The sequence below is a fragment of the Strongylocentrotus purpuratus genome, unplaced genomic scaffold (assembly GCF_000002235.5).
Source record: "Strongylocentrotus purpuratus isolate Spur 01 unplaced genomic scaffold, Spur_5.0 spur5_contig_69, whole genome shotgun sequence".
Lineage (NCBI taxonomy): Eukaryota > Metazoa > Echinodermata > Echinoidea > Camarodonta > Strongylocentrotidae > Strongylocentrotus > Strongylocentrotus purpuratus.
The window spans coordinates 313-9,717 of record NW_022145381.1 but is presented as its reverse complement, the minus strand read 5'-3'; the positions used below and the strand labels follow the sequence as shown (position 1 = coordinate 9,717).

The 9,405-nt window shown below is 37.6% G+C and overlaps 1 long non-coding RNA gene across 1 annotated transcript; it reads right to left on the bottom strand.

The window, feature by feature from the left end:
• Window positions 1-4,718: 4,718 nt before the first annotated feature.
• Window positions 4,719-7,723, bottom strand: LOC115925567. Its single transcript, XR_004064829.1, has 2 exons — window positions 7,447-7,723; window positions 4,719-6,357 (listed from the first exon to the last, which is right to left on the bottom strand). It is a non-coding gene; the product is annotated as an uncharacterized LOC115925567 (long non-coding RNA).
• Between the last annotated feature and the right edge of the window lie 1,682 nt (window positions 7,724-9,405).

The following is a 9,405-nucleotide window of genomic DNA, read 5'->3' as shown; positions in this document are numbered from 1 at the left end:
TACAGGAAGTCGGACAGATGACCCCCTTGATCGACGTTCATGATCACAAATAAAATACTAATCATATATATACAAATAATGTCCCCATAGCCCTGTCTAATCGTGGTTACTACAGTGTCCTCTTGTTTCGGAGTTGCAAAGTGCTTAAATAACGTAGGCATTGTAATAATTACTAAAGCCAATATCAGTTAACTATAATAACTATAATAAGTTATGATTAAAAGTTATATTTCGAGTTATATAGCGCCAATTTTGAATGATGAGCGCTTTACAATGATATTATTAGCCCGGTCATAGGAAACAATGCAAGCCAGCGCACATTGTGTGCACCATCTCAACTCCCTGGGGAGCAATCCTCCTAAGCGGCTCATGGGCATTGAGAAGATCTTGTACATGAGGGGTCTTACCTCCTACAGGGTATTCATTTATACACCCGAGTATAAAGCATCAATAATTGTGGATAAATTGCTTTGATGAAGGTCAAAAAGGCAGTGGGAAAGGTTCGAACTCGGGATCCTATTATCGGAAAGCATGCGCTCTACCAATCTTGAAAAGCCACATGCACATGAATGTGCATATAGCGCGAATTCCTGTATATACTTGTACAGGAAGTCGGACAGATGACCCCCTTGATCGACGTTCATGATCACAAATAAAATACTAATCATATATATACAAATAATGTCCCCATAGCCCTGTCTAATCGTGGTTACTACAGTGTCCTCTTGTTTCGGAGTTGCAAAGTGCTTAAATAACGTAGGCATTGTAATAATTACTAAAGCCAATATCAGTTAACTATAATAACTATAATAAGTTATGATTAAAAGTTATATTTCGAGTTATATAGCGCCAATTTTGGATGATTAGCGCTTTACAATGATATTATTAGCCCGGTCATAGGAAACAATGCAAGCCAGCGCACATTGTGTGCACCATCTCAACTCCCTGGGGAGCAATCCTCCTAAGCGGCTCATGGGCATTGAGAAGATCTTGTACATGAGGGGTCTTACCTCCTACAGGGTATTCATTTATACACCCGAGTATAAAGCATCAATAATTGTGGATAAATTGCTTTGATGAAGGTCAAAAAGGCAGTGGGAAAGGTTCGAACTCGGGATCCTATTATCGGAAAGCATGCGCTCTACCAATCTTGAAAAGCCACATGCACATGAATGTGCATATAGCGCGAATTCCTGTATATACTTGTACAGGAAGTCGGACAGATGACCCCCTTGATCGACGTTCATGATCACAAATAAAATACTAATCATATATATACAAATAATGTCCCCATAGCCCTGTCTAATCGTGGTTACTACAGTGTCCTCTTGTTTCGGAGTTGCAAAGTGCTTAAATAACGTAGGCATTGTAATAATTACTAAAGCCAATATCAGTTAACTATAATAACTATAATAAGTTATGATTAAAAGTTATATTTCGAGTTATATAGCGCCAATTTTGGATGATTAGCGCTTTACAATGATATTATTAGCCCGGTCATAGGAAACAATGCAAGCCAGCGCACATTGTGTGCACCATCTCAACTCCCTGGGGAGCAATCCTCCTAAGCGGCTCATGGGCATTGAGAAGATCTTGTACATGAGGGGTCTTACCTCCTACAGGGTATTCATTTATACACCCGAGTATAAAGCATCAATATTGTGGATAAATTGCTTTGATGAAGGTCAAAAAGGCAGTGGGAAAGGTTCGAACTCGGGATCCTATTATCGGAAAGCATGCGCTCTACCAATCTTGAAAAGCCACATGCACATGAATGTGCATATAGCGCGAATTCCTGTATATACTTGTACAGGACGTCGGACAGATGACCCCCTTGATCGACGTTCATGATCACAAATAAAATACTAATCATATATATACAAATAATGTCCCCATAGCCCTGTCTAATCGTGGTTACTACAGTGTCCTCTTGTTTCGGAGTTGCAAAGTGCTTAAATAACGTAGGCATTGTAATAATTACTAAAGCCAATATCAGTTAACTATAATAACTATAATAAGTTATGATTAAAAGTTATATTTCGAGTTATATAGCGCCAATTTTGAATGATTAGCGCTTTACAATGATATTATTAGCCCGGTCATAGGAAACAATGCAAGCCAGCGCACATTGTGTGCACCATCTCAACTCCCTGGGGAGCAATCCTCCTAAGCGGCTCATGGGCATTGAGAAGATCTTGTACATGAGGGGTCTTACCTCCTACAGGGTATTCATTTATACACCCGAGTATAAAGCATCTATAATTGTGGATAAATTGCTTTGATGAAGGTCAAAAAGGCAGTGGGAAAGGTTCGAACTCGGGATCCTATTATCGGAAAGCATGCGCTCTACCAATCTTGAAAAGCCACATGCACATGAATGTGCAGCTTGTATATACGACGGTCGGACAGATGACCCCCTTGATCGACGTTCATGATCACAAATAAAATACTAATCATATATATACAAATAATGTCCCCATAGCCCTGTCTAATCGTGGTTACTACAGTGTCCTCTTGTTTCGGAGTTGCAAAGTGCTTAAATAACGTAGGCATTGTAATAATTACTAAAGCCAATATCAGTTAACTATAATAACTATAATAAGTTATGATTAAAAGTTATATTTCGAGTTATATAGCGCCAATTTTGGATGATTAGCGCTTTACAATGATATTATTAGCCCGGTCATAGGAAACAATGCAAGCCAGCGCACATTGTGTGCACCATCTCAACTCCCTGGGGAGCAATCCTCCTAAGCGGCTCATGGGCATTGAGAAGATCTTGTACATGAGGGGTCTTACCTCCTACAGGGTATTCATTTATACACCCGAGTATAAAGCATCAATAATTGTGGATAAATTGCTTTGATGAAGGTCAAAAAGGCAGTGGGAAAGGTTCGAACTCGGGATCCTATTATCGGAAAGCATGCGCTCTACCAATCTTGAAAAGCCACATGCACATGAATGTGCATATAGCGCGAATTCCTGTATATACTTGTACAGGAAGTCGGACAGATGACCCCTTGATCGACGTTCATGATCACAAATAAAATACTAATCATATATATACAAATAATGTCCCCATAGCCCTGTCTAATCGTGGTTACTACAGTGTCCTCTTGTTTCGGAGTTGCAAAGTGCTTAAATAACGTAGGCATTGTAATAATTACTAAAGCCAATATCAGTTAACTATAATAACTATAATAAGTTATGATTAAAAGTTATATTTCGAGTTATATAGCGCCAATTTTGAATGATTAGCGCTTTACAATGATATTATTAGCCCGGTCATAGGAAACAATGCAAGCCAGCGCACATTGTGTGCACCATCTCAACTCCCTGGGGAGCAATCCTCCTAAGCGGCTCATGGGCATTGAGAAGATCTTGTACATGAGGGGTCTTACCTCCTACAGGGTATTCATTTATACACCCGAGTATAAAGCATCTATAATTGTGGATAAATTGCTTTGATGAAGGTCAAAAAGGCAGTGGGAAAGGTTCGAACTCGGGATCCTATTATCGGAAAGCATGCGCTCTACCAATCTTGAAAAGCCACATGCACATGAATGTGCATATAGCGCGAATTCCTGTATATACTTGTACAGGACGGTCGGACAGAATCGGCGTTTACATGAACCGTCGAATCCGTCCACTGAATTCTAAATCTTACTTTCGAGAAAAACGGGTTTGAAAGTTTGACATTTTCCAACAGCGCTACAGCGCAATGTACGATAATTGCTATTGATAATTTTTAGTTAGTGTGAAAGCCTGAAACCAGCTTATAATCACCATATAAAAACCTAATCATAATTTTGAACGATCGTCGAGTAATGATAAAATAAGAATGATGATGTAATTTCGCACTACGCCTTTTACACCAAAAGTGGCAAGCGGAGCGCATTCGACGGTTCATAAAAACAAAAAGTGAATACGCGCAACACAAAAGCGCTGAATGCGCATGGATTCGTCGGTTCATGCAACCGTTCTTGCTCGTTTAATACACGCGCCCAATGCGGGTCATCGAACTTTCAATGTTGAACTGTTCGAGCTTACCTATCGAGTAATTTGGTTTAGGCCTACTACTTTCATTTTTCTTAATGAGACTTTAATTGATAAATGAATAATTCAGGAAATAACAGGACTTCATAAACATTTCCTAAATATTGATCTCCCTTCAAATTGTGTTCCTTATAATATTGTTTCTGTTTCAATTTGTTATTTGTCTAATAAGCCACTCTACCCCCCCCCCCCCCATCATCATCTTGTTTCCCCAATCGTTTTCTATATAATTCATCTTTATATGGAGTTGAATTCAACCACTCATTGAATCATTGCATACTGCTTGGCCTCTCGATCATACCACTTCATTATTTTCTTTATCCTCTTTCTGATTTCTCTTTCACTTTTCTGAATCAATTTGATCTCCATATATTTTCGCTCACAATTTGGGTATTTTCATGATCATATAATTCCATTTCCAACACTCCTACATGTATACCATCTCTCTTCAAAGACCTTGATTTATATGAACGAAAATGTAACCATAAACTAAACACATTATTGATATCGGGCTTGACATGTAGCATCTACTTCTAGTATAGGAAATAATCCTGAACTGAAGTTTGTAACCCCTTTTCCTGAAGTATGACAGGTAGATTACTACAATTATGTTGGAACATTGTATATAATATGTTATCAAATAATAACTAAACACAACAAAATTATATTTTCACATCCAAACTTTATTTGACATCAATCTTAAACACACTAGACAAAGCTTATTTAATAATCAATTATCACAAATTACAACTCTTTGAGTAATAACAACTGTGGCATTGATACCGCTGACGATTGTAGTGTGACCTAATCTAAAACACATCATAATCCTATATATTTAGGTGAAGTAATAGGACAATTTTCGAGTGTTACACATATTTAATGAATAAAATAAATTAAATTCAAATCATGCGCCATTCAGTGTACTTATTTTCTTGGGCTATATCATGAATTCATCACGAGTTACATAATATTATCATGAGATTCAAAACGATTTGAGTAAAGGTCAAATAAAGATCTGCATTAAAGTGAACTGGTAACAATGTTCATGATTTCACAAGCAGTGAGCTGAAATAACAAGCCAGAAAGTTATAACTTTTCCAGTTCAAATCAGCTTCTGACCTGGTATACTATACCTCATATTGTCCAATAGGTAATGCACAAGAACAACGGTTTTCACGAAACCATGTAACACTATTCACACATATATTTTCAGTGAAGATATGTTTTTGAAATTATTTGTATTTACAGTGCGTTATTCCTTCATCAAAAGTTTAAGATACAGTATCACAATTAAAAAAAACTCTCTAATACAATGCGGCCAGTTCACTAATTGTTATTAAATGCCCCTTGTCAATGTACTAAATTTGTAATGCGCTTATGGTAACTTTGCCTTGAACTTGTACTGATCTTCAATACCTAATATAAATAACCACTTAAAGAGGTAATGTTCAACACAGTAAGGGCTCAACATGATGTATGATCATGAACCCAACACTATACATATGCACATTAAGCCGGCACCCATTGGCACCAAAACAAATTGAACATCCTTGCCCAACTGTCAGCTATTGTAGCTTTAACCAGATGTGGTAGCTTGAAATATTCTATTTTACAAAAGTGGGCAAATAGCAAAAGATAATAAAAATATCTTGGATATGAATCATAATTACAACATGTAAGCATGCTCCATCAGTGTAACCATAGAATCCTGAAAGGTTTTACATTCATTTGCATCAATTTATTGACAATTAAATTAGGCTGAATCTTTTATATTTTTCATTCATCACTTTGCTTTTATAATTATGAAATTCTTAACCTTGAAATCTTGATGTTCTTACAGGTGTAATAATAATAATATTCTGTTTTTATATAGCACATGATACATCAATAAAACGATGTGTCTAAGTGCTTTACAGATATATATATATCATTACCCAGTCATCTGATTTAGGCTTGCCAGCACACAATGTATGCATGTTCTTCACTCCCTGGGGAGCATTCCGCCCAGTCCCCATTTTACAAACGCACACTTGCTCATCCAACTACATTAACTTTTGCATCCTACCGGGTACCCATTTAACACCTGGGTGGAGAGTGACAAATGTAGATTAACGTCTCGCCAAAGGACATTAGTGCTGCAGCAGAACTTGAACCCTGTACCTTGTGATCTGCAGTCGGATGACTTATCCACTAGACCACAACACCTCTATGATGAAAGTAAAGTTGAGTTATCACATTCCTGGAATCTGGTGGTACATGTACAAGAGATTGCAGCACAAAGCAAGTTCAGGTCATCTCCACCTGAAAATAAAATAAAAAGATAACTGCATGTGATGTCTTGCCTGCACCTCACAATTTGCCTATTACGTATGAACACTACCAATTGATATCTAAATTTGGTAGCATTCGGCCAAGTTGACTAAAAACAGGTGAAATGACCAACCACTGGATGGCAACACTATTCATTCACTAAAACATAATTGATTTTTGATCTTGGTGATGAAATTCTTCCTCATAATGGTTGGGTGCAGGTTTAATGAAATTTGGACATATACTTCTGAAATGACAATTTAACAAAAGGTTATTTTTGAAGCAAAATATAACACAAGTGACCATAATTCACCTTTGTCCACGACCTTAGATATGAAAATTCTTCCACATAATCTACATGTATGATCCTTAATAATGATCGGGTGCAAGTTTCATTAAATTGCATACTTAAAAGTTTCTGAAGTAATATTAAACATTACTTACTTTTGACCTTGACCTTGACCTTGTTCATAAAATTTCTTCCACATAATAAAGTGATGCTTGATAATAGGCCATTTTTGTAATGTAGCCAAATTTAATGCATAAGTCTTTGTGAAGTGCCTCAATACATGTTATTTCATTCACCTGAAAAGAATAATAGTATTTCAATAGACAGAATCCGAACTGCATATATTAGTTGTTGCCAGGTTGGACAAACATTATGGCTTGACCTACCTAGCAACACTAAATATATGCAGTTTGCCTTCTGACTATTGAAATACTATTATTCTTATAAGGTGAATGAAATAACTTGTACTGAGGCACTTCACAAAGACTTATGCATTAAATTTGGTTACATTACGAACGTGGCCCATTGCTATATGCAATTTTCATCAAATTTGGACATAACCTTTTGAAATGAGAGTGATTTTAAATTTTTGATGCCGGGGTAGGAAAAAGCGGTACCTACATTGTATGTCTCACTCTAGCTATGCAGACGAGACAAAAAATCTTCAGAGAATCATGACAGTTAAATAATGACTCTGTAAATCACTCTGCTATCACAATTATTCTTTTGTTGAACAAACAAGACATAAAGGAGACATAAAGAAGAAAAAAAGGTCAAACTGAATTACTTACCAGATCACACAGCACTCTTCACCAGAATGCAGCTAAAGGTCATGCCAGGATTTCTGCGAGAAACTTCCAACTTTTTATTGCTGGAAAACAAATGAAAATTTTCAAAAAATTAATTATTTGCCAAGTTGACCCGGCCGAGTCTTGTCATAGATTACAGTTTGAATTCATAAACATACCGTTTCCCTGGTTCTGAGATAAAAATTGGATAACTCGTATAAAGTAATTCCGTAAATTTCGCCTTTGGAAATACGTAATTTAAATTTTTTAAATTTTACATAGAAAAGAAATATGTATTTTTTCTTCTGTCTCATTTTTTATTTCAATTAGATCTAAATCAAGAAAAATGGGAGAGAAAGTTTTTGTACCAGAACTTCCAGAAGTGGTACAAAATCGGTAGTAATCGATCAATCTACCCCCATTGTGCGAGCCGTAAAAGGTACCATCTAAATGGGAAATGTTGGCAAAAGTCCGTTTTATTAAAGAATGACCCATACCAGACGGTTATTTCTGTCTAACCCAAACCATGCTAACCCAATCCTGACCTAAACTGAAGTAGTATCACCAACCTAGACCGAAAAATCAGGTCAACGTCGCTATTCATAAGGACCGCTATTCATAAGGACCGCTATTCATAAGGTCCGCTTTTCATAAGGACTGCTATTCATAAGGCTGCTTTTCATAATTTGAGAAAAGGGTTCCTATTCATAATACTAGAAAAGGGTCGCTATTCATAACACGACAAGAGGGTCGCTATTCATAACACGGAATGAGGGTCGCTATTCATAATACCGAAAGAGGGCCGATCGCTATTCATCAGGATCATTATTCATAATCGAAGAAGAGGGTCACTATTCATAACACGAGAAGAGGGTCGCTATTCATAATACAAGAAGAGACTCGCTATTCAGAAAACGAGGAAAGGGTCGCTATTCATAAATTTTAATGAGGGTCGCTATTCATAACAGGAGAAGAGGGTCCTATTCATACAAAAATGAAAGTAAAAAAAGCAATAAACAAAATGATAATAAGAAAGCAAAATGGATAGGGGACACCCCACGGCTGTAGCGTGGGTGCGGGGGGTGGGGGGGGGGGACGCCACATGGCCCTGAATGTTTGTAGAAAACATTCATTGAAAACATACATTTTTTTTTTTAAGAAAAAAAAGCATGCCCCAATAAGATATGTGACCCATCATCCCGGGCCCTAGCCCCCTCCCCCCCCCCCCCAATCAGTCTGACCAAGCTGCGCGATTCGGCCCACCCACCCTGAAGTATTTCCTTGGTACAAGTGCATATTATCGACAATTCTCGTCCAAGTAGTTCATAGATGGCGTAGCCTGTGTGTGTTTCATGGGGGGGGGGGGTGGTGGGGGGTGTAGCACTGTTGCCATCAAGGGGCTGATCTAACATGTCCCTTATCCTCAGCAAAGGAAGGAAGCGACAGAGAGGGGGTTATAGGGACCTAAGTTATATACAATATTCAAGCTTTTCGTAAATATACAATACAAGTAAGGATTTTCAAGATTTTAAGCCATATAAGATACGATTTTGTGACCTTAAGGCATTATGGGAACGGTGGCGTCCCCTGTATCATGTCTTTTTAAAAGTATTTTTTTCTTTCAGCTTTGATAATTATATAGAGACATCCCCATAATCTAGCAATATATTTCCCCGCTTCAGTGGGGACAAGAGAAAGGAAAACAAAACACAGCCATAATCCTGTCGTAATTTGTCCCCTTTGTGGGAAACTGAGAGTCAAACTTATGAACATTTATTTTGGTGACAATTAAGACGATACATTTACAAGGAAACCACCTCGCCACCCCCCCCCCCCCCCCCCCCCGAAAATAAACATAAATGTTCAATATCTGACTGTCCGAGTCGTCATCATATAGGCATAGGCGGCATGGGGGTGGAGGGGGGGGCTGGATATTTCATAATTCAAATTCAAATTGTATTG